Source organism: Epinephelus fuscoguttatus, linkage group LG13, assembly GCF_011397635.1.
Source record: "Epinephelus fuscoguttatus linkage group LG13, E.fuscoguttatus.final_Chr_v1".
Classification (NCBI taxonomy): domain Eukaryota; kingdom Metazoa; phylum Chordata; class Actinopteri; order Perciformes; family Serranidae; genus Epinephelus; species Epinephelus fuscoguttatus.
The window spans coordinates 22,737,027-22,764,243 of NC_064764.1; positions in this window are offsets into that span (position 1 = coordinate 22,737,027).

Sequence of the window (27,217 nt, forward strand, 5' to 3'; positions counted from 1 at the left end):
CGGTTAGACCTCACGGTTGGAGGAGATGATGGAGAGAATCTGGGATCCAGGAGGGGGGTGGATCCAGAGGAATCTGAGAGACAGAGAGAGACAGACAGAAGCCCAGAAGCTTACCTCCATCCCACAGGCCGATCCTCGGACAGCCCGACCTGATATGGTAGTCAGAAGTCTCCTTGTTGGGGTTCTTTTGGGTAGGGGGGGAGCAGGAGGGGTGTTTCTGTGGAGTGACAGCTAAATGATTTGTTTGCTTTGGTATTATCACCTCCCCTTGTTACTGTGTGACGCATTCTACAGGCGGCTTTCTCAGCATGTTGATTTTGATGTGCCATTTCAATTCATTATCAAATATATATTTGGCAGCCCGACTGACTTTACGAGTAATTAATGAATCATATTTACAAAATAAGGAAAGTATTTTGTCCTTTAAAATGATGTGTGATTGCAAAAACTTTAAGACGCATCACTTTTGTTTGACATCTGCAGGATAATAGTAACAATGATACCTGATTAAGTTACTTTAAGCACAGAAAGACAAAAAAGACTCATTTTATATTTAAATGCAGCAATTAATCTTGTGTTAAAGATGCAGATTGTTGAAAAACTGCAGCAGAATATCACCAAAACGACTCAGAAACAATAAAAACACAGCAGTCAGATCATGTTCATCATGAACATTGGGGCAAATTCTCCTCAACAAATCCTCATCCAAACATAAGTAAGTAGGGCTCATTACAACCAGCCAGCATTACTTCCATGTGCCCACAGGGGGCTCTAGTGTACCACACATTTTACTGCCCACACTCTGATAGCCGGCTGCTCAGAGACCACGGCGCTGATTGTGTCGAGGGGTAGACCTTTTGAACTGCTGTGCTGTACGATTGATATAAACATTAACCAAGCTTATACACAAATCAGACCATAAGCATGCTGAAATGCTGCAAATTAAACACAAAACAGGGTAAAAAACAGTCCAAACAAAAGCAGAGGTGCACTCACAATGTGAGGTAGCACTGCATCAAAGTGCTACCAAAAAAAAAAAACCCTGCAAAAAAAGCTGAAAGCCTGAGTGAATACACACCTTATCTTGATCCTGATATTTCTGACTATGTGTGTGTTTGTGTGTGTGTGCGAAATTCCAAGGTGGTGAACAGTACTTGATGAGCTAGCTCTGGAGACCTCTGAATTTTAATGATGTTGGAGATGATATTGTGTGTCCTTCAGCTTGTTATACTGACACAAGCACTCCATAAATCATCATACCTAGCTATCGTAAAATCAATACCAAACTGCTACCTCAGCGCTAACCCGTAATAAGTTTTTCAGCCATCTAACAGCTTAAACTTTGCTGTAATGCCGTTCGACCTATAGGTTAAGATCAGAGCATGCTTAATTTGTTTTGTAATAGAGACTTTCTAATCCTTAATGAAGCGCCTATTAGGGAGGCTTTTGTTGGCACATTGGTGATCAGTTGGTGGAACAGCCATTGCAATTAAGTTTGAATCTTTGTCCTGGAGCTAAAAAAAAAGAGAAAAGGAAATAAAAAAAGGGGGTGGAGGAGAAAAAAAAAGGGAAAGCTTGAACGGTCAATAAATGTTAATCCAGTCAGAACTCGTCTGTGCCTTTGAACAGGACTCACGCTGGGTTTTTTTCACATGCACTTGTTTCATCCTTCCCTAAGAGAGGCCATCCCTTAAGGATACTGCCACTGATCCTGAGACCAGACTACCACTCACTAATAAGAGCCCATGTGTAAGCAATATTGTCCACATTAAACACATTATTACCAGGCTTTGTGTAACACATAAGCCATAAATACATCCACAGAAATTGCCCTTTAAAAAAATGGAGGACGGTAGTTTTTTTCCACGAGAATGTTGGAATAATGAGGCTGCTATTAGGTTATGTTGTGAGAAAGTTAAAACAAATCAAAGGCACGGCTTGATAGATGTATGAATTCACTCTGCTTTTATCTTCCCTTTGCACTAAAATGATCTCTGCGTGCTTTATCCAAACACCAAACAAGATGCAAATGACAAAAGAAAACTGAAAATGACAAGCCTCATGTAACCTTGTGGGCTTGTGTTTCTTTCTGTTTTTTTTTTTTTTTTTTTTTTAGAATGATAGCTATAACTGGGGCAGCATTTCTGAGACACACAACATATGTAAAAGCCTTTGCACAAGAGAGAAGCCATTGCCACAATTTCTGAAGCGTAAACAGCTTATGAAAGTCAAATGGATATGTGGCATAATCTGACACGGCGAGTCGCTGCTTCAAAAACATCCCTAACAAACCACGATGCCAGACAACAGCGACGACGGTTGCATGTTTTTAAACGCTCCACAGGTGATCGTGCTATCATATCAGCCAGTCCACAAATGAAATTAGGCAGGTATTTCACACGAGAATATCATAACTTTTGTTTGACAAAAAAAAGTGCTAATAAACAGACAGAACACTGTATATTTCATGAGTGCCGGATTTCGGTGCATACACTCCAGTGGAGGGGGTATTTACCAAAAACACAAAAGACTAACACGGGTCAGAGCCTCGAAATTTCAGGTTCCAAAGATTAAGCATTAAAGTGGCACCACTATCGGCTCATAACTTATGGGGTTTTTTTTGGCAAGGGGAACACCCACATACCCATGGTTTTTTGGGGACGCTGACATTGGCTGTGATTTACACGCAGTAAGAGGTGGTGACCAATTGTCAGAGGTCTTGCTGGCTGACCCTGAAACATCTGTGTTTAGGGTCTGCTGCTGATTACGCAGCAGACAAGGCAGCCAAGAGGACAATATAACCCTGTGTGGAAAATACTGCACTTAAATGGCAGCAGCACATAATGTGATTTCTGCAAAACAGGCAAATATTCCCAGAGGTCCTGTAATATTAAAGGAATTATACAAAAAGCCTTTGTTGAGTTGCACTCTGCTATTTCATGTTGGATCTGTTTATTAACAATTAATCATTATCTATAAATCTTCATGCTTTAAGGTGAGCTTATGACAGTTTTTCTGGTACCAATGCAAAGGTACAAATCACTCAGCTGACACTGTCACAGCTAGTTTCCTCACTTAAGGGGGAAAATTCACCTTAAAACATAATTGTATTTAGCATTTTTTATTTTTTTGGTTACATATGGATGACTATTTTTCAAAAGTTTGAAGTGATGGATAAAGAAAAACATCAATATAAAGCAAACAGCAACTGTTACACTGATCGTTTAGTGGAAAACTTTTTTTTTTTCTCAGAGTTTGTTTGCAAAACTCACAATTATTAATAATCAAAATCAGCCTAATGATGTTGGAAAAACTGGCTTATTGATTTCTTTCTCAGAATAATATGAAGCCTTATTTTATAATGAAAATATATAATGCCGTTTTCTGAATTTAACAGTTCAGACTTTCATCGTTTATATAGATTTTATTTATATATTTGAGGTAATACAGCTTCCCCATTAACCCTTATTTCTGTGTTTCCTTACACAGCATGTTATTACCGTCCTCTTTTCCTAAAAGAGTAATAAAAATATTATATAAAATATTATTATTATTCTCAATAATGCTGATTGCTGCCACTATGATTACTGTATCTGGTAAACACGTCTTGTAGTCAAAGTGTGGAAAAATTGAATGCAAATATGAGTCTTTAAAACAAAACTACAGATTATGACAGAACTGTTAGCTTTGTATTTTTTTTCTATTTCCATTTTTCATGCTTTTAACTCGGTGTGACATTTGTTCTTGTTCAGACATCTAAGATAACCAGTGCAAGACCAAAGACAGCTATACATGATTTCCTTAAGGTGCCTTTACCCTTTAAGAAAAGGGAGTCCGTCTGGTTTTGTTTGGGCTTTAGTTATTTTGGGTGGACATAAAAATCATTTGTTGCACTGAAATATCTTCAACATTGATTTTTGATAAAGAATCAATACATTTCTTTGGATGTAATTTACAATAGCTTTAGTTGCACCAGTGTTTTTTCACAACAGTGGCAACAGTCATGAAGTTACAAAAGATGTGTACATGGTGACTTTGCAGAGAAGTCTTTTATTTGAATACAGGGGTAAATTGGAGCAGCCGTGTCTGTCACAGGCCTCCCATGTGGCTGAGGCTGTTAGGGACTGGCGAGGCCAAACCGGGGCAGGGAGCTACAGCAGGGGGGAGGGGAGGGTTTATACTTAAGGCCAGAGCCGGGATCCGTCAGTGTGGGCGGGTTGGGTCGTCTTTAGCATGACCTGCCACCTCTAACGGAGCTCTGAAAAGTGCAATCTGACCCTAAATGCTGAGCAGTCGTCCCTCTCTGTCACGAGCCTGCGTCATCTGAATGAAGACTGCATACTGTAGTGTATTTATGCAGCCTATTCATATACAATAATCTCAATAATGTTTATATGAAATTAAAGTTGATGCAGAGAAAGATATGATAATGAAATGCAGCAAAATAAAAGTCAGTCCCTTGTCTGCATGAAATAATACAGCGATGCTTCTCAATCAAACCCACACAGCAGCAACCACCACTTTAGGACACATAGATGTAGTTTTTCACAATTGTATGATATGCCAAAAAGTCCACACTCGCCCTTTGTTGAGCATCTACAGAGGAAGAAACACGGATAATAAAGGTCTCTTTATGATGAGGCTCCTGCACACAGAGCCACAAAAAAACTTAAGAAAAAAGATCTATCAAGAGGTGGGAATTACATTGCCCTGTGCTGGGGGTGGGAAAAATGAAGCAGGCATTTGTGAGCTAGCTGGCAACATAACCTTCAGAAACATCCTATTTTTCATTAGAGTTGTGTCAGACAGCTATGCCTTTAATAACATTCATCCCCGTACCAAGGAGAGGATAACTCAAGCTTTAGGCACATAATGAATGGGAGAATAGGCCCTGGCGCTGTTAAGAACAGGAGGGCTTGCCAAACAGGCAGAGCTGCACTGCTGCACTCATGGCAAGCCTTTCACTGCACGGCATCCTCCTGTATTAACGCCATGCAAATGAACAGTCAGATGCTTCCTGAGGTGGCTCTCTAATGTGGCCCTGTTAATTACTGTCATTAGAGCCGGGGCTGGGAGAGAGGACTAACAAGCCACCGTCCTCATGATCTCTGCATTTGAAAGTCATCTTCGCCGATAAAAACATGTCAGAACCCCAGTAAGAAAATTGCAAATTGCCAAATTTGCTGACAGAGTGGAAAATTTTCTGCTGACTCTGAGCAGCCTGCCAGTGATGGATGCATTCTTGACACAGTCTTGGTGTTTAGACTTAAGAAATAATGAGTATCAATGTCCCAGCCGTGGAATATGCAAAGATGAAAGAGCGCTGTGTGGGTTTAATTAAGGGAAGCAGAGGCAGGAGCTGCTTTCAAACAGAGTGACCCAACATGATCAGGTTCTTATTGCTGTCATTTTTGTGCTGAAATATGGCCGGCAAGGTACCGAGAGTGCTTTAATAAGACCGACGTAATGTCATAGCAGGCGAGCCCGAGGCAGCCAGCGCATTGTAAATGCAGCCCAGAGATATTTCTGTGCAGCACGTCTTGGTTTCAGCAGCACAGGTTAACATGTAGAACATCACAGAGTGAGGCTCTCTGAATCAGGGCGGTTTTGTTTTAAGAACACTTGAATTGGTTTTCACTGCATCATTACAACCGCGGGGGGTGTGGGCGCTCATTGTTTCCACAGTCAAGTAAAGTATTTTGTTTTACAAATGCCCTCCGGCAGCTCACACTCCCTACAACAGGGGGGGAAAAATGTTTCTCATACTTCAGAGAGCAAACCAAAATATCCCCTATTATGTCTGTGATGCATCAAATCCCTCGTGTGGCCTTGAATTTAGTTTCTCCCCCCAAAACTGGAGGGTGACACAGTCAATATATTCAACACACGAGGCCACGTCCAGGCTAATGCAGAAGACTTCTCTCCCCTCTTCTCCTCTCTTTCTTTGTTTCACTTTCTTGCTCTCGCTCCTTCCTCTGTTTTTCAAACGTCTGTGCTGTTGAGGACAAATCAAAGGCTCTATTTTACTAATGTAACACTGAGCAGAATGTGAGGTGGCTGTGGGGATAATGAGGGACTGCAGAGATGTGAAACAGACAGGCTGAAATGGATAATTAGGACAGAAAGTTTCTGCGATGCCAATGACACTCTACAGGAAATAGGATCATTAAGTTCTATATAAAATCTCTCTATGTACACTGTATCTATATAAAAGTGCTCGTCCTCTTCATCCTCTCCATTACAATTTTTCATTTCATTACAACCGAGCTCTGTTTAACTCAAGGTGCAGCCCTTACCTCTGTTTTAGAGACATGTCAGAATGTAGCCACTTTAACTATCTTTATAACTACCTGTGAATACACTTAGCATAACTACTGCTTTTACCTGCCGGAGGGATACACGGATACTTCTTGTCCTTTCACACGACTGCCCACTTATACGATTCTGCAAATCCTGAAGTCTTGTTTTGAAACGTAGGCATGGCAGATGTGGTTTTTGATTGTTAGCATGTAAATGAAAAGGATGCCCTCACAGGTCTGCAGCGCTCAGGAGTATTTCACATTGTACCGGAGGGTCTGGTGCAGGCAGACTGGATAATGAGCCGCAATAGCTGTTAAAAGACGTTTGAGGGAGATATCATGCTATGTTGCTCTATTATGATTAGATTTCTCCTTGACAATATGAAAAGATCAAATCAATATCTACTGAGATTTTGATGATCCACAAGCCACCCCCATCCAGTTCCCCCTCCCCAGGCTCTATTGAGAGAGCATGATCTGACATCACCACAGTAACATCAGGCTTTCCTCTGCTACTGTGAAAATATGTAACTTCGATTAGTGAAATGCTGAACAAAATGACCTGTGTTTTGGATTCACTCCCAAATGTTGCTGTTTGGGTACTGATGACAGGACCTATTGTGTTTCACTTTAAAGCAATTCAATTAGGAGTCATTAGTCCTCTGAGTGATTACCAGTGGCCTATCGATAGAGAGGAAGGACACACTAATTAAAGGGCATTTAAATGTTTCTCGGCGCAGAGTAATGGGGAGAAACACAGCATTTAAAACGCAGTTTGGAGGAAAATATCCTTGCACAGCAAATGACCGACATAACATGTTCACTTTGCTCTCTGCAAATTCCCTTTATGGGCGCATATACGGGAATGGATCCCAGAGGAATACTAAAATATGGTCATACAACAGTCACCAAGAAGCTAGCAGCCCTGCTGAAGCGCAGGTAAATATTCAGATGTTATGGTTCTCCGCTGTAGGAAAAAATAAAAAGGACAGATAAATAGCAAAACTGATGTAAAATCATGGCAGGTATTTATAGCACATATGTGAAATTGAATATAAGCATTTCACTAAAAGGAAGGGGCGGATTATCTTTCATTTTTAATTGACTGTCAGTGTTGTGCATCTCTGAATTCATTGTATCAGAGATGGATTGGTACTTTCACTGCCTATCATGAAGTTAATTCCATTCTTAGATGAATGGTAGTGATTATGTTGAAGGAAGGTGACTTACTCTGAATCCGCTTCCCTTTTCTGTAATAGGCTGCTGCTTTTGTATGCACACTTTATACTGAGGAAATCATCAGAAGTGGAATTAAAGATATTCTGTATATCAACAAGATGGATATGGAGAAGCTGAGTGTTTAAAACTAGCTCATCTTAATCTAAAAAATACACACAACAGAAATAATTCAGCTTTTGCACAGGTCACAAAATCACATTTGGGAGCTGATAATCCACAGCACAAGGACACTGCACCTCTCCGGTGTTGAGAGGACTGCTTTGTGTTAACATAGTGAGAGAGATATTGATTAAAGTATGATAAGAAGAAGCTCCAGTCCCAGGGCAGAGCCTTTACAGCTATGATTAAATATGCTGCACCGAGGTAGGACCTATATCTCACACAGAAGCTTGTGCATCTATATACAGCAAATTATCTTTACCACTAATATTGAATCAAAGAGTATGAGAGGTGTAAAATCCTAATTATAGCTCTTTTGATATCAAAGCAGATGTAGTCCAGGTATTATTTGGCCAATGCACGTCAAAGGTACAAGGTGACGCCCGGACAAAACCTAAAAATGCATCTTATAAATACAGTAGATGATATAAGGTAGGTAAGACCTGGATGTCATTCACAGTTGAATGACAAGTGACTTAAAATGAACCAGTGCCATGTTACAAGTGGGGAAACTCTTCATAATGAGTCGTCATGGACAACAATCTCAGTGATTTCAGCAGGGCTAGTAATTGCAGCAATGGACGGTACTCAACCAAAGGGACCAATAACTTCCCCAACAGAAAGATGCCACAATTAAATTAGGTTCTAGAAACTAATAGCGGGAATATAAAATAAAAAAATCCAATACAAACAAATTTGACTCTCTAAATAATAGTGGAGGTAAGGTTTTGCAGTTGGCCCATCACTGACCAAAACACAAATATGGCATGAACTCGTATTAAACCTTGCATGAAATAAGGCTCTGCCAACAATTATTTTCATTGGCAATTAAAGTGGCAGTTACTTTCTCAGTTAATCGATTATTTTTTTTGGTCTATAAAATGTCAGAACATTATGAAAAATGCCGATCAGTGTTTGCAAAAGCCAAAGATAACATCCTTAAATTTCCTCTTTTGTCCACAACCCAAAGATATTCAGTTAACTGTGATAAAGGGAGGAAGAAAACAGAAACTATCCACATTTAAGACACTGAAATCAGAGAATTTAGACTTTTTTTTTCTTTAAAAAATTACTAAAACTGATGAATCCATTATCAAATAACCTGACGATTAATTTAATAGTTGACAACTAATTGATTCACTTATTAATCACTGCAGCTCTAGCATGGAATGTAGTTTGAGTTCATTAAATTATTGTGTAAACAAATTTAGAAGGCGAGAAACAATATTGTGTTATACAGTATTTCCATGGAGTTGTTTATGAACACAACCTTTCATTTCAAAGTTTTTATACATATAGATCCACTGAACTGACAAGGTTTTAGAGGTTGAAAACTATGTTCTGTACAATAAAATCTTAAAATAGTTTTCAATAGATACATTAATAGTTACAAGATCATGGTTTTGTTAACGTTGAGTAAATGTTAGCTGCTCAAAATCTATGATAGCCCTACAAAAGTGGGTTCATTGACCAAAAATCAACACTTGTATAATATAATTTATGACACCATTGTAAAAGCAGTAAAATATTTATATTTTCATCCTACAAAAGCATTTAATTCTATCCCATTTGGTGAAATACCAAACTTCACAGTGGTCTGAGAAATCCAACACAAACAATTCTAAAATATTATTCTGCAGAGAAACATCAGTGGATGTTTGTGACGCTCACAACAGTCAGATTCAGCGTAAAAACTGCCATATTGACTTTTACCGTGTGTGCCATACTGTGCACAAAAATTAAATGTACGAAATCACACTTAAAATTCTTGCATGTATGCATGCATGTATTTATTTGATTATGTATGTATGTATGTGTGTGCACAACCAAATGATGTTATCATCACCAGGGATGATGGTTTTTTTTTTCATATATTTCCAGGTAAAAATTTAAAATGTCAGTGATGATGTACACACACACATGCCAGCTGAAATATTAGGAGATATTGAGATCAAGTCTGACACACAGGTGGGTAAGACTTCACTGTTTTCAACTGTCAATAAGTGAGTCAAAGAAAGGAGGAGCTTCCACGTTAAGATAGGACGCCTTGTTGTTTTTGCATAAAACTCATTAGTTATAACACCTTCCTTTAAAAACGTCACGATCCAATTTTGCATGCCAACTGCATTCCTCTGTTTTAGCTACGCGGACGAAATAACTGTGAGAAATGTCCCCTTGGTCTGACTTTTATTCCTCACCTTATTCCCAATGTCATTCATTTGCCACTGAAGGTAACAAGCCTTTTCCACTCTGTGCTCTGTAACGGCAGACCTTTAATAGCCATTTCCCGGTGTGGTGAGGGGAGAGCGGGGGAACATGTTTATTTGTGTGTCTGCACATGCCTCTCCAGCGATTCTCTCTGCTCCACTCACCCAGCTGCTGGCTGGAGGAGTGATTCATGGGCCTGACAGATGCCTGGTGCAGCTGGATCTGTCCTTGATCATCCCAAAAGCCTGGACAGCACTGTCATTCACCATTGCCCAAATTATCTCTGTATTGACTGCAGAACCCTCTGTGACAGCGCCGTAATGGCTAATTACCCAGGATGCTTTGGGTACTTTTAAACCCCAGAGTGTTCTCTTGCTGTCTTGCCATGCGGCGGCTGCTGCTACCGCGTGTCGCTGTGAGGGCCACCGTTTTCTCAAGCCCCACCTGAGTACCACAGCCTGAGGAGGAGGAAACCAAAGGCATAATATCCTCTTTTACAGGAATTATACAGCAATGCCAAAGTAACAAAACACTTTTGTTGTGGTCTCAGCGGTGTTTGGTGAGCTGTCGCTTGTGACAGTGAAATGTGCACATAAATTACCATTTATGGTTTTGTCTGTTTCTCTATCTGCCTCTGCATGTCAGGGGAATCACCTTGTGAAACACACACAATCAATTATCAAAATCTATCTAATGATGTTAGCTGAGTGAAATCTTTTTCTGTTTTGTCATGAAAACACATTTTGGGGGAAAAAATCCACACAAATAGCTGCCAAAAGTTTAACACTTCAGTCAGAGGGTCCACAATAAGCACACTCATCTACAATTCTAAATCTGCAATGTTGCTTTAGACTTTGAGATGCATTTCAGGAGGAAGGTGACAGAGGGAAGTGAAAGGAAATGAACAGAGAGACAGAAAGAGGGAAGGAGAAGGTGAGGGAATAGAGGGTACAAAATCCCATCCTGACTGTTAGAGAAGATGATGAGGTCCCCTGAGAATGGACAGAGCAGAGAGGGAGCAGCTTTTCTTCACAAAGACTCCAGTAATTTGCCACATCCTGTCCGTACACCCGGCATGGAAGCCACTCTGTCCTTAATTACCAGGATAACAATCCCATCCCCTCCTGGCTTCTCGTGGTGCTGTTCTCCTCATGTTACTCCCCCCACCCCCGCCTCAGCCCACATCGGCACCACCCAGGCTTCCTGCGCTCCTCCTTCCCATCAGTGTCGAGGTAGAAATGGATAGCCTCTGCTACTGTCTGCAGACAGTGGAAGGATGGACACCAAATAAAGTGATAAAAGCTGAGAGAATGGCCCCTGCCTCGGTTAGCAGCTCTGATCTTGATGGACAGGGGCACTATAATGACACGGAGGCCTCACCTGAGTAAAGTAGCGGTTCTGACAGCCCTGTTAGCCATATACACAGGGGAAACCTTTTAGACCAGCCCACCACCACTGATGGTCTCCAGCTAATAATAAGAAGAATAATTAATTATCCACTTTACCATTACATTATCTTCAAATCAATTTACTAATCTATAAATCAGAAATTTAGCAAATTCAGTCAACATTAAAACGTACATCAGAAGACACTGCAAACCTTGTGGCTTGTAATGACATCGCTGTCATGAGACAACCAGAGTATAGGGGCCGTGGCCTTTTCGTCTGGTCCTCGTCTGTCATCTCCAAGATGGCGCCGCGTCTGCCTGGGCTTTATTTGCATTGGCTTTTGCATACGTCGCATCCTGACTCCACAGAAATCAAAACAAAGGGGGGGACGAGCCAGGAGTGACACTACAGTCCTGCCTCGCTACAGCACATACAGATACATTCAGCTCAGGGGGGAATGACGAGGCTGTATTAGCCCCAGTGTTTGTATGCCTTTTCAGCGAGCAGGCAGTGGGAGGGTCTGCTATTCCTGGGGGTGAAGGGGTTAGAGGGGTGTGTGTGTCTGTGTTACCAGTCACCTGCTGCTAAATCCTATTAGCAAGGCCTGGGGGTTAAACCAACCATCACCATTAAAGGCCTGTCAGGGGAAAGCCCACAAATAATAGGGCTGATCGCTACAACTCACAAATAATAAGGTGCTTTGATAGAGGATAATCAATTAGTGATAATAGGACGAGGCTTGACATTCTGGAGACGCCTGTGAAAGGGAAAAAATAGTAACATAATGGCAACAACAAAACGTTTGAGAGAAATTAGAGTTTAGAACATTGTTTTCAAGCGAGCGCCATTAAATAAATAAAGAAAACATTTTATTTTCCCCTTTACTCATTTTAAAATTGACATATTGTGGTGTTAGAGCTATAATAAATATTGAATGTGCGTATTAAACTGAGTTTTTGCGAGTGTGTCATGATCTGTAAAAATTTACTGATCTTTACATAATGATTGTGTATTTAGTCATCAATTGAAGACTGGGTTTTAACTTGAGGTAGCAAAACTTGTCAACTAGCTGTTAACTTTGCTCAGTTACACTGCAGCAATTTTCCACATTATCGCAGCTGCATTCAGACTGCATGTCTTTGTACAAACCGTAGAAATGTCTGTTTCGACTTTTCAGCCAACCCAAGGACAAAATGATACTCAGATTTAAGGCCTTATCACCTCCAGGGAAAAAAACCTACAAGTGAACGTTCTAAAGCTGATACTGTTATTTGAGGATTAGAGTGTCAGCCAAAACATTTCCATATGTTTTCTAAAGTGAGGAAACTGAGGTGAGGAAAAAATTGGCAAAGCAAGTGTTAAATGAGATGGGAAGTGACAGTTTACATCTCCAGCCACAATTAACACGTTGATGGCGTTTTTCGCCGGGCCCCTCACAGTGATAATGCCTGTTGTCAAATCTGTTTAGCACGCCAAATCTCCTGGAGCCTTCAGCTAGGCAGCAAGCTTTTGACAGATTGAAGGTTCAGAGATAGGCTATCATGACAGATGGAAGCTGGCATCGATGTTCAGCTCTCGCCAATCACAGGGGACCTGCCCCCCTTATTCTGCGGGGCGCAGCTCCGCAACCTTCCCCCCTCTGATGGGAGCAGGGGATGGCATTGTTAAGCAGTGCATCTGTGAGACTCAGTCTCCTCTGATGGAAGCATAAGGCAAAGAGCTCTCAAGCAAAAGACGGCCACTGCTGTAAGCGCATTTCAGATATGATGGGAGGCTAGCTCAAGGGAATTGTGGAAGAGAAAAAGTTTGAAACATTTTGAGGAGCAGAGGAAGGACCCAGGAGAGAAAAAGAGCGATTGCAGCAAGCCTCAGCTATTCAGTAATGCCATCATTAAATTTGATTATTACCTAAATGCTAATCCTAAGAGCAATTGCTCGGTACAGTCACAGCACAGCGGAGTTTGACAGAAACATTTACTTGATCAGTCTTTAGATCTGATTAGCAGAGTGACATTTTTCATCTGACCAACAGAATCTCACCTGTTAAATACTCAATACTGAGAAGGGAAATCAATTTAGATAGCCTTGGCTTGTGTATAAAGTCCTCCTTAGAACTCATACTACAGTATGATTACCCTTAATGAGATCCATCTGAAACGGTGGCACAGGAGAAACTCATTAAACTGAGCTTGTTCTAATCAGACAGGCTTATATGGATTTTGCAGACATCAGAAATTGTTCTGAAAAAGAAAAATACACCAGGGCCTCTGAAACAGAAGAAGGGATCCGATAATTAAGTGTCTGCCATGCGCTGATGATATCACGAGTGTTAATGATCACTATAATGACAGTTCACGCTGCACCCAGTTGATTTACAATACACCTACTGTGAGGCACCACTGCGACAAACACTGCAGCAAACACACCCAAGCGAAAACAGTTTAGTAAAGACTAAAAAGCCATAAGTTAGACCCAATAGGCACTTTTAGGGAAAGGAATTAAATGCTTACTTGCACAATAAAATTTCCGCAGGTAGATAACTTTGAGATGCAGCGTTGTTGGTTTACTTGCTGGCAGGCAGCCCTCTAAGTTGTTTGGTCTCTCCCTCCCTGTTTAGGCGAACACATTGTTGATTCAGACCCATCATGTTGAGGCTTGAGGTCACCCTGTCTCAGGCTTGGCTAGTTAGCAGCAGCCCACCTGATGGCCCAGAGGAAATCACAGCAGCCGCACTCACAGGAGAGGGCCTGACAGCCAGGCCCCGCACCAGAGAGAGGGGTCCAGCCAGGGGGGTGGAGAGAGGAGGGTCAGTATGGGGGGGTGGGCAGGGAGGAGAGAAAGGGAGAGGGTTCTGGAAAGGAGGGAGGGGGGCCTTCAAACATGAGAGACGGCTAAAGAGGGCGCAATGGTGAGCCGTGTTGTGATCGCGGCTGCATTAAGTGAGACAGAAAATGTCGACAGGCCTCAATGATGAAAGAAGGATGCAAGAAAAGAAACAGCATTGGCGAAGTGACTGATGCTTACGTACTGGGTGGTATACTAAAGATGAGGGATAAGGAAGATAGCTCCTGGGTTAAGTCATACAAAAAGAGGGAGAAGGGGAAGGTCCGGTCAGCGCAAGAAAGTGATGAGGATCCTCATTCACAAAGATGGATGCTGATATTTGGGGAGGAGAGAGGAGGGTTTCTGTTCAGTGGTATATATGGATCCATACAGGGGGCTGGTCGAGAGGTCTAGTTGTCTAGTATTTCCAACACCTAACAGCAGTTTCTGTTCAAGCAGAAGCAAAACTGCCCTGTGTAAATGAAGTGAGGCATCAGTGTAAGTTATCCTGGGGCAGTGATGCTGCTCTTGCAGAGAAAACGTTGGCTGTAAAATGCTGTGATGAACAGCAGACATTTCCAGTTCACAAGTCTCCCAGTCTCTCCTGAGAGTCTGCTTCATCCCTATTATAGCCAATAATAGCCCATTGTAGTCATATGCTCTTTCTCTTCACTGTGACTGAATGAGGACACATTATTTACTGAGAGGAGACAACACTAATACACCGCTGCAGAAAACTGCTGACGGGAAGAGGGCAAAAATCATAGGTTTTTCCCTCCTGGAGGACGTTACACTTCTTTATATTTATAGTTATGTTTAATAACATTCCACAATCTGCCAATACACCTCCAGACAACCTCCACAGTCGCTCTCGCCGCAGGTTCAACTACAAGGTGGCAAACTGGGGAGATGGAAATCAATGTTTTTATTTCCACTTTCTGCAGTAAGTGCACTGACGCTGATAAGGTCATTTTATGTTATATGAGATGAAAGAAGCCTCTTGAAAATGTTAGTATTGTTACAACACTGTTTGACACAAAAGCTACACAATGCTAACAATAACACATTGTTGTATATTCCAATTACAAAAGGGAGGCTACAACAAGTTGAAGCTAGATTATGCATACAGGATTTCAGATTTCATGTTTCACAATATGTACTGCATGGGAACATGGAGTTAATTTATGATTACAGTTTGTACAGATCATGAGCAATGCACAAATTAAAATGTAAAAAATGAACTAATTAAATGAGTCCTTTAATACTCGTTAAAATGTAATCTCAATGGATAAAGGCCCTCTCTTCTGGAGCATTTCAACAGGGCAATAACTGCAAAATGCAGATCAAAACCTCATTGTGTCCATGTGCCACTGAGCACAGTTTCTTTAGGTTTCCATTTCGTGCTTATGTCCAAAGGCATCCGGAGACAAATGCCTCACCACAAAGTCATACACCATTAATGCAGTCAGTGGTGCTGCAGCCTCAGAATCTTATTATCTTAGTTGGTTCAGCCTCATTAGCTGTTCTATGCATATTAATGGATGGGAAATGGAAAACTATACCCCATTTAAGAACAAAACATGCTCAAAGTACTTGCTGCTTCGAGGTTATAGGACATAACTCACTCTGCAAATTGCTATCATCGGGCTCCTGGCAGAACCCTGCTGTTTTCTTTACCCAAAAGCTCCTGGTTCCCTCGCAGAGACAGAGTTTCATTAACCTGCACTGCATTCAGATGCCATTATGGCTCTAATTATGGCACATGCTCTTGTGAGGAACTGCCTGGGTTCTCAAAGACTTTTATGTCCAGCTGTCCTGTCGCCAAGGCTAGGGTCGTCCCCGCTGCTGCCCAAGTTCCAGATAGAGAAGATGTGCTAATCTCAGATGCATTGAAGCTGGCTTTATAGACTTATGCAGGCTTATCTATCATGGTCACGACTGCATTAGACATAAGACCTTAAGTTTGCAGGCACTGAAGTAGAAAGGAGAGCAAATTAAATTCTTCTCATCTACCTCCTCAGCTGTGTCCAGATTGCATCAGTCAAAAAAAAAAAAAAACTTGTACTCTTGAGGATAATACTAGCACCTAGCAGTGCAGAGGTAAGTCTTAATGTTCTGCTTGTTCTCCACAATAAAAAGACACTGTTTTCATTACCTGCAATAATGTGCTCTTAATTATTAGAAAAACAAGATAATGACAGTGTGTTTGCCATTCTAGACTCAGCACATCTGCCAACAGACCGATGGAGACCTTAGCTTTGGAAACAAATAAAACCTCTGTCCAGTGTCTCATTATCCATGAAAGTATCTCCTCGGCTTCCTCTGTCTAATCAAAGAGAAGGGAAACACAGGAACAAGCTGAAAAATTCCAGCATGAGGGAGATTGAAACAGTTCCCTCAGCGTTGAGCATTGTTCACTCACAGCAGATAGTGAAGGTAAGAAGATCCTTTGGCAGGTGCTGCGGGCTGTCAGAGCTGTAGATGAGCTCTGCTGCTGGATAACATCTTGCCAAATGCCCGAAGCTTGTCAGTTAACAGTCTTCCAGAAAAAGGTGGACAGCTACTAACCTCCCGGAGAAAAAACAAAGACCAACAGTGAGTTCCAAGCCATGAAAAGAAAAGTTTAGAGTTTCCAGAGTGCAATTGCCAGTACTGTCACACGGATGGAGGTAAGCCATTTGGAAATGCAATGTTTTTAATGCATTTTACAAAAATAATGAAAGAGGAGCATGCTTCATGTGTCTCCTGTTGGACGCTTGAATGAAACTAGAGAGCCAAATTGGTTGCTACATAGTCAGTGTTTGGAAAACAAGGTTCTGTATCCAAAATTCAGAACATTAATAAAGGGGCAACCATTTCCTATGTAAAGATATAGTGGAGTGATGACGTGTGGCTCTGTGAATGTATTAATCCGAACTTCTTTGTTCTTTGCTGTGGTAGCTGTACCCCCCTACCCCAAATCATTCCACACGCTCTCTTAGCTTTCTCAGTCCAAAAAGTGAACAAAAAAAAACTCACAAAATGTCAAGAAACACCTATTTTCATGATTTAACAGTGAAATATAACTGTGCACCAATCCAACTTTGTTTCTTTCACTGAACTAAGACTCACGTTAGCTTATTTGCCTTGTTAACTCATCATAAAACACACTTAATTAAAATTCAGCTTAAAAAATAACCTCAAAATCTGCTTAGTTAGTGTCGGTAGTCATTTAGTTGGTTAGTCCACTGTTCCAACAATCACCACCTCTGGTCTGGTGAAAGTAAACCTGTAATTCACAGTGTTAGATGTCAGGCTGCTGTTGCTAGCTGGCTGTTTACAGTCCTCTAACGTTATCCCCACCATTGGCAGTTGCCATGTTTGTCAGCTCAGCTGCCTGCGTATGATGTGCACTACATATAATACATCCTCATCATAGCCTCTCTAGTATGAGGTTAATGGAAAGACAAGCGTCTGTATTTTTGACAGTATTGAAAAAACATACCATCAGGATTTCTAAATATCCTGGTATACTGTAATACTGTGAGGCTGCCTCACCTCGTTAGTGCACATGAGTCCCTGTGCTGCCCTGCACTATACTCACTGTGGTTACCGCTGATAACGCCATCCCATTCCACGATAACAGGACAACGGAAGCATAGAAGCGCAGCACCTACCCAACATTAGCTCTCCAAATCAGCTACCACCTGGCTCAGCCACCTCCATATTGAGAGCTGTGTGCTGACAATCCCGTCTCGGACTTTAAATATATATGCTCTGAATGTTAATGAGTGTTTTCAAAGGTCATAGGACTTATTTAACTGATACAAACTATGATGTTTTCATTTAGTCTAACTACGTATCTAAGTTGACTTGAAAAACATATGGGTGTGTCTGCCAAGTCATAAGCTAGTACCAACTTCTGGAGGTCTGCAAAGACATTTAAGCTGCATTTTATTTGGCTAAATTTGTGCTTTCTGCTAACTACTTAAATGATTAACAATAATTCCAAACACTAAAATGCTGTAAATTGGAATAATTAAAAAAAACACTAAGCGTAGGTAGTTTAGAAATTTTGCTCATTATTATCACTACCAATTCTGCTGGCCAATGGAGACAGATTTAAAAAAGTAAGAAATCTTTTTATTTCTGTAGTTACCTCCATCTCTTCTTTCTCTGTCTCATGCTGTCCTAATAAATACGGGAACTGCCCATTAGTTCGACAGCCCATCGGTTCAACATCCCATTGTTCCGACCATATTAAACTCATTGTTCCGAAGTTCATTCCGAAATCATCATGATGCCCTGTGGTTAAGGTCTGGTTAGGTTTAGGCACAAAAACCACTTGGTTAGGGTCAGGAAAAGATCATGGTGTGGGTTAAAATAAAAAAGAAAGTGACAAACACATAAGGCGTGAGCCTGCTCCGCCTCAAGCTGGTCGCGGCGCACCATACGCCCGCCGCGAGCCGTTCAGCACCGTGGTCAGTCGGACTAATGGGATGTCGAATCAATGGGCTGTCGAACCAATGACATGGACCCATAAATACTCTGCACTGTATCAGTAAACGACACAGAGTTTGTTAGCTCTCAGTCATCCTACTTGGCAGTCTGAACAAGAACATGTCTAGTTTGTAAACTTGTGTATAGCCATCTATTTGGTATTATAAGCACAGTCAACAATCCAAACACAAACACAAGTGTAGCCCAACCACCAATATTCAGAAAACAAGATGGAAACTTGCTATCACTGCCGAGAAGACTGATAAACTTTCAATTATGTTATTTTAAACACTGACAGAAAACAGGTCAGTATTGGTCCTTGTCAGTTTGTAATGGTTGTATGAAAAACACAGAAATCTAATTTTCCATTCAAAGCATTATTGCATGAATTTATCTCATTTTGTCATATGGTTAGAAAAATAAAAGGCAGGTCACTCTGAGAACCAACACCTGTAGAGCTTTATGATACTTTCAGGTCATTGTTTCGGTCAGCGTGTTGTTTAATAAGCATTGTTTAAATCAATTTAGCCATAAAAAAACTTGATAAGCTGATGCAGTGTGGTGGCAGATTGCTGTTTTGGAGTCTTTCCATCCCCTAGTGTTGCTTGATGCAGCTTTCACAGTAAATGTTGACAAAAGTGAAGTATGTTTACGATCTTTTAAAGACCCCTGCAACATTTTTAAGACGTACAGAAATAATCTGCTTTGAAACAAAATTTGTGCTAAAAATCCTTAAAATGACATCTACTCCAGATCCTGCATTGAAAATTTAGAAGTGATTACAGGATTTGAGAAGTATAACCAACTCACGTTGCTGCAGTGATGTATAGGTGTACTCCAGGGCCCCATGACACTGTTGGGGATGTTCACAAACTCAAAGCTGAACCACTGAATAGCTGATATGTTAGCTGGTTGATACGTTAGCTAAAAACAAAATTTTCTGGCTCTTGATGTGATTCATCATGGTTAACACATTTGTACAGTATATTAGACTGTAAGGACCTGTGTCAACATAGCATTTTTTTAAAAGCATCAGAGTATTTTTTCAATTGCTCCCAATGAGGGGAGAGCGTATGCAGCAACTTGCGGCCACCTAGAAAAACAGGGCAATGCCCAGTGTCTTCTTTGAGAGCGCTCCGGCTTTTGTGCAACCGCTACAAGCACTTTAATTGAAGGTTTCTGAACTTTTCATAAAGGCACCAGTGTCATTACTGCCGCTCCTTTAGGTACTGTCTATCCCGAGCTGTATGATGTATCAGTCAAACATGATCACAGCAAAGGCAGAGAAGCCCGAGTGTTGTGCTTTTATCAATGTGCGCATTGTAAGCTTGTTGTTAACTGTGTAGTGCACCCTCTGGTAACTTTGCACTGCTTTAGCTACCTAGCTAACATTCATGTCAAGATATTTTGTCCAACACATTCTAATTCTGACCTCTTCACATACTGACGTTTGGTCATGTACTTTCCACATTCAGATACAATGTGAGAGGTACCCTGAGTGCAAAAAAATAAATCAGAAAGAATATTACTGCCCAAGTCATCTTGTCAAACAGACTTAGTAAACAGTGTAATTTTGCTCTATGCACACATCTAACAGAAAACAAAGCCAAGCACTGACTGAAAAAAGCTCTACGTTGCACCTGCAGTATACAAGTTCTCGTGGGACAAGCTCAACAACCCTTAAAGGTGCTAAACAGCACTTTTTATTTGGAGTGTACAGGTAGGTATAGTTTTCTTTTACATCCAACTGAAGTAGTCCCAAGAGCTCTATAAGGTGACCTCATCTGTTAGGGAGAAGTATGATCATCAGTTCCTCTCAGGTAGCTTCAACTCTCCGACCTGCCTTTTTTCTAGCATTGAAATGATCAGACGATTAATCAGAAATATCTGTATTCATAATCAGTAAATTGGTATTTGAAAATACAAAATATCAGATGGTTTTAAGCTGTGGAATGAGTGGCATTGCTTGTTCTTCAACATCAACATCAAATCCTCATTGATTGATCTTTGCTTTGTCGTTTTTGACAAGTTATTCGATAAAACCAGTAATGTCACTAATAGATCCATTAACTTGTTATGATTACTCAGTGTTTTTTGGCATTTTAAAGACAAAATAATTAATAGATAAACTGATTATGGGAATAATCTTTATTAACATCCATACTTTGAGTGTACTTCAGTATGTTTCCATTGACTACTGCAATAAATCTGACTTATTGAACATTTTTAATATGGCCACAAGACTGAGCAAATCTCAGAGGCTTTACATATAGAATATCGCAAGTGCTATTGATCCATGGACATGAGCACCATCTGTAAATCACTCCAGCTGACACTCCACATTTCAGCTTCAGTAAGAGGATGTCTTTCTTTTCATTTCCCCTTCTAATACAACCAGCGATTTGAATTAATGTGATCTCATGATTGAAAACACAGTAGCAGTGTGCACGCTTGCAATGCGCAACACTAATTCTAATAAACCCTTTTCCTAAATAATCTAAATAATTTTGCTTTAATTATAACCGCCATAACAATGAGCCGCAGTGAGATAAATAAATAACTTCACTGTCCTCCCTGGAATTGTGCTGATGCGGAGGCCTGCCTAGGCATTATAAACCTAATTAGCAGAAGATTACTATGCAGTGTGCAAGGCTGTGGTCCAGAAAGACATCATTAGGTCTTCTGATGGGGATATGCCTTCAGCACATTGATTCTTTTTCGCTCCAAGAACAATGCAGATTGCAGACTTTATAATTGGGCTTTCAGGTCACTTGTGACTTCACTTCCACTATGTGTGGCTGGCGATCTCCATTCAAACAAAAGAAGCCAATAACAAAAAGACATTCCCGCTGAGCTCAAGGAATAAAGAGGATGTTCATGGATTATGAGACGCACCAATGAGACATGGATAAATAAAAGTCATGTGAGCAATACATAGTGTAGGACTACATACGTATTCAACAGAAAAAAACAATACAGTGTTAGATCCAATCAGATCTTCTGCAAATTAATAAATAAGAGCAGTACTGACTTAATTTAGCGTAGTGGATCTCAGAGTAATGGATCTCTTATGAATATCACATCAATAATGGTCTCAATGAGACCTGTCAACAAAACTCCTTCTTATGCATTTCACGTTTGATTACAATAATACTAATACCTATTATTCGCACTGCACATTCACATGTAAGGTCACACTTCTGAGACGTAAGCTGTGCCTGCAAAAATAGATGCAGTGTGTAAAGATGGCAGAGAGAAAAGCTGCAGGTGAGCAGCTCTGCTCATGCAACCAGTTGACATTGAGGACACTGGACTAGACCTGCAACAGTTAGTGCATTAATCAATCAAGGAATCAATTCATTTGTCACATGTAATCATATAAGGTGTATTCCACTGCAATGGAACCCTCCCTGTTCCTTCAATCTGTGCATTAAAAACAGTTTAAATAGTAATAAATATGTGTGTATGATTTGGGGGGAGTCCGAGGCAGTGACCTCTTTTGGGATCCTTGTGGCCAGAGGGTAGAAGCTCTTCCTGAGCCTCTCAGCGTTGGCCTTTGGTATCTGGTACCCTCTTCCCAACCTCAAAAGGGAGAAAAGGCCGTTATCCAGATGGTTGGGATCCTTAATGATTCCTCTAGTTTTATTTTTACAGCGCCTGGTGTAAATATCCTTTAGGCAGGGTAGGGCACTGCCTATTGTATGTTCAGCTGCACAAACCACTCTTTGTGGGGCGTTGCAGTCCTGTTCCATGCTGTATTTTCTTGTCTTTGTTTTCTGTTCTAGAGTTGGGCAAACTTTCTATTTTCACATTGTTCAATCTTGCTTACCAGAGATCGCCAATAGGCGGTCCAATCAGCAGGGGCCAGCAGGAGTTGGAGGAAGTTGGGGGGAGTTGCGTCACAGCACTCAGTAAAATGCCAGCAACTTATGGTCTTTGCACACTGAGAGCATTTTTCATCTTAAATTGTCGCACATCTAAAATATATACCCCCTCCTGTTTACACACTGACAAAACTTTCGTCTGTCATTAAAGTTTTCGGAACAAGTTTGATTTTCTGTGTGTTTCCACATTTATGGAGTTGTTTGACCAAGAAACAGTGAGGAAAATGTGGCACCCACATTCACAACTACAGGCAATTTAGAGTCATCAAATAACCTAACTTGCACAAGGAAGCCAGTGTACCCAGACAAAACCCACGCTGACACGGGGAGAATATACAAACTCTGTACAGAAGGGCTCCCCCATCCTGGGGTTCAAATCCCCCACCCTAGGTTTGAAACAGGGACCAGGAACCCTCTTGCTTTAAGGCTACAATGCTAACCACTCCACCACCGTCCCGCCTATAACAGGTCAGATAGTAATATTCAGGTGGATGATGATGATGAGAAAAAGGATGTGGATGTCACACAAACAGAGAGGCAGCACAGCTCAGCCCTTTCAGCCATGGTGCTAAATGCAACACGTCCGCAGAGAGAAGTGGGGAGGAGAAGCAAGGTAACAATTATGTCTTTACATTTTGTCTCATATTGTGAATCTTTGCAATGAATACAACAATAAAACGCATTGGTGTCAGTGAACAACGTTTCTGTGTGTAACTTTTTTTTAATAGTATTTTAACTAACAGAATCTATTTAGCAGCAATGTCTCCTTAAAAAGTTTGTGTGTCTGTGTATGGTTCAACAATATCACAGCATCCTGTTCAGTTTAGCATTATCACCCTATCTTTAATATCACATTCCAAATCATATTAATAACTTGAACTACACTTAAGGAGCACAAAGCAAAGTTTTGGTGAGCAGTCGTGTGGAGAATGGAGATGGAGAGTGTCATATCCATGGAAAAGAGACCACAAACTGGATTCTAATTATGGATTTAAAATTCCCTTGTGGTGATTAACGGGCCTCGGGCGGGCGGACATGCCACATCTAAATGCCCAGTAGAGGGCAGATTCTAGAGATAAATTGTATAGCATCTTAGTTCTGATAGTAAGTTAGCTAAAAGTGCCTTAAAATCAAATCATCCCTTCAGCTGTCCAGATACGATACGATCGCCAATTGGTATAAACCTGTTCTATACCAGGCAGGGTCCCTATCAGGATGCTCTTGATGGTGTAGGAGTAAAAAATTCCTCAGTATTTGAGGTGATACCCAGAATTTCCTCGTCTGCCTTGCTTTTCTCACCACCAAGCCAATATGCTTCACCCAGGTCAGGCCCTCTGTGATGTGGACACCAAGGTACTTAAAGCTATCCACTCCCTCCACTGAGGACCTGTTGATATTAAGGGGGTCTTGTCTCTATGCTGATTCTTCCCAAAGTCCACTCCTCAGTTTTGCAGGTAGTAGGTTTTTTCCTGACACCAGTGGGTCAGGTCTTCTACTTCCTTCAGGTAGGCCTTTTCATTGTTATCTGTGATCAGGCCCACCACAGCTGTGTCATCAGCAAACTTGATGATGGTATTGGAGTCAAAATTGGCTACACAAGCATGTGTGTCCAGGGAACACTGCAGGGGACTCAAAATACAGCCTTGGGGTTCTCCTGTGATAAGGATGTGGGTGGAAGAAGTGTGTCCACCCACTCTCACCCACCTGGGGTCTCCCTGTCAGGAAGTCAAGGATCAGAATGCACAGTGAGGTCTTTAATTCCTGGTTCTTTAGTTTTGTGACCAGCCTGGAGGGAACCAAGTATTGTCAATAAACAGCAATTTCACATAACTCCTTTTCTTTTCCAGCTAAGATAGGGTGGTGTGGAGAAGGTGTGTTATGGTGCCCTCCATTGATCGGTTGGGATGGTAAGCAAACTGTGGTGGGTCCATTGTGCTGGGTAGTGAGGAGCAGATGACCAGCCTTTCAAAGCACCTTATCACTACAGGTGAGTGCCAATGGGCGTTAGTGGATAAAGAGAAAATCAATTAAACCAATCTGAGTGCTAAAATACCAAACATCATCTGCAAAAAGCTCAGACCTAATCCTAATATCTACTGAACACTCTTTACACCTTGGGTGCACCAGGAAGTTGTGTCCATGGAAATTACAAAAAGAATCGGTGACAAGACACAAACTTCGCCGACCCTAATGCCCACAAAGAAGGTGAGTTCCTGACTTGTTGCAAGAATTCCTTAACAGTTCCTACTTCAGTTAAACAAGGAGACGGCATGTAGTACCTTGTATGGCATAAACTTTCCTTTAGAATTTCCTTTACAATTGAGCAGCGTGATACCATGACTGACGCACACCTTCTGGTTCCCTTTTTATATAAACAGCAACTGCCACCCAAGCCTGCCAGTTCACAAGCACTGCCCTGACATCCTAAAGAGGCTTGTCAACCAAGATAACCAAACACTATCATTCATCATCTTAGGTTAGATCTCATCCCCACCTGATGCCCTGCCACTGCACATTTCTGACTGTTGAGATCAACAGCTCCTCAAAGTATTTCACCCACTGCCCAAAAATATGCCCAGTTGAGGTCAGCAATTCTTGCAGCAGCCTGGGCAAAGCATCACCACCCTTTCCTGTGTCAGTTTACAACAACCAATGGGAAGTCCTTTTCCATGGCTTATTCAGATTTCCCCCAAATTGAGTTTTTGCTCACAAAAACTGAGTCAGATAGTCTAAAAACAAAACAAGATCAAGACTCAAGAAAAGCTCTTCATAGCTGGAGGGGCATATTGTAACTGGCACCCCAATAACCTTTGCACAAGCTGCTTATTTTTCTAACCTTTAGAATGAATGTGAGGATAACGTAACAACGCTCAGATTTACACGTTGGAGCTTTAAGGCTATATAAGTATAAAAACTATGATTACCATAAATATTCTAATGCCCTCTTCTTTCTCCTGCTTGGGTTGCGTTTTGTTTGCTTACTTTGCATTCCTCTATGTACATTCATGTGAGAGCTTGTTTAATCAGCTTTGCTCGCTGCCTTCCGATCTGGACTCGCCCGTCGTATGCTTGTCTCCTGCACCTCGCTCTCTCTGGCTGGCGTTTGTAACAGAGCACTACAGCCCCATTTGAGGTATGATAATCAGCTGATTAGCCAGCGAAGTCCTTTTCCCAGAGGCTCCTTTGTGTGCAAAATCCTCACACTCAATTGACATGTGGACATCATCAAGCTGATGAAATGCAATTGTAATGAACAAGTGAGGCATAGCATCTGCAGTGGGACCCTGAACGAAAAGGACCCTTCCCTCCTGACATGCTAATGCTGAAAGCTGCTCTCTGCCTGTACTCCCCGTGGGTCCCTCATGGAAATGTGAAGAGATGCATATTCAAACCAGCGCCTTCTGAGGGGGCTAGATGTACGGAAGAGAGAGATGGGAGAAAAAACCCTGTGTGGACTTGGCCAAATGCTAATTCTGAGACAGATTATATTGCATCACGCGCAGTAATGATCTGACAGTTCATTTGTGAGGAGAGTTCAGGATCTGAGGTTTAATGCTTGGGTGGACGCAGGTGCTGAGCCCCAGCTCCTCAGAGCTGTCAGAGGAAGGCAGGGGGCTGCTGTCAAATTATCCCAGTTAAAAAGGCTGAGGCGCCTGCAAATATGAAAGACATTTAAGAAATTAATGCATTCGTATTCAACACATATTGCAACAGTGTTTCATTAGAGGTGCTCTAGTCATATTAAAACTGACATCTGACCTTTCACATTTCTCCGAGGCACTCAGGAACATTCTTATTACATACATGCTTAAGTCAAAGAGAAGGTAATTGTGATAACTAGCAATAATTAAACAAGCTGACATTTTAGCACCATCATTTTCCCTATTTTTCCTCTTCTTTTGGCATCGCACAGCACAATGATTATAAAAGACATATTTGTATGAGGCAGTTTATTTTGGAGGAAGAGATATAAACAGTGAAAAACCTGGAGGATGTGACTATCACACTGCCTAAGTATACCATCATTTCATCTCTTAGTTCTCTTGCGTTATCAAGGAGACTTATTGTATTACCATTGCTGCTTTGTTACTGCATAATCTTGCTGTGATTATGATAAGCATGCATAATGGAGACAAATTCCATACAATTTCCCTGATCAACATTTTCTGCTTTCATGCATAAAACATTCATCATAAACAGATACAAGGAGGGAAGTCATGGAGACTATCAAAGTCAGGATTTCATAAATTACAGCACGAGAATGTCTCTTCCAGCTGTGGTGTCGCACAGCAGCCGGCAAAGTTTATTCAAGTACATCAGACTTTTTTCAAACAGACTAAAGCTTTTGGATATTCACGTGAACAGAGTGCGGTACAGTTGGTAGAGGTCGAGCCACATAAACAGACTGATGATGCCATACATATTGTTCTATATGGATAGATGTAGGTCATTACACCTATGGCCTCCAGCTGAGCTGCTTTGTGATGACAGGACCTCTGGGCTTGGACCTCAGAGACAGAGCAAATGGGCAGTCAGCAGGCCCCCTGCTTTCTGAGCCTTTTGGGTCGCTGAGGTGTCAGGGGCTGAGAGGGTCGTAGACCCTGAAATCTAGCCTCGCACACCTCAACACTATCCCTAACCCGGTGTAAGTGCGACTAGACCCTAGGCTCTGAGGTGGGCTCCCTCCCACCAGGTGTTCGGGATGGCATACATGTCTTCAGGGTATGGAGTGCCGCT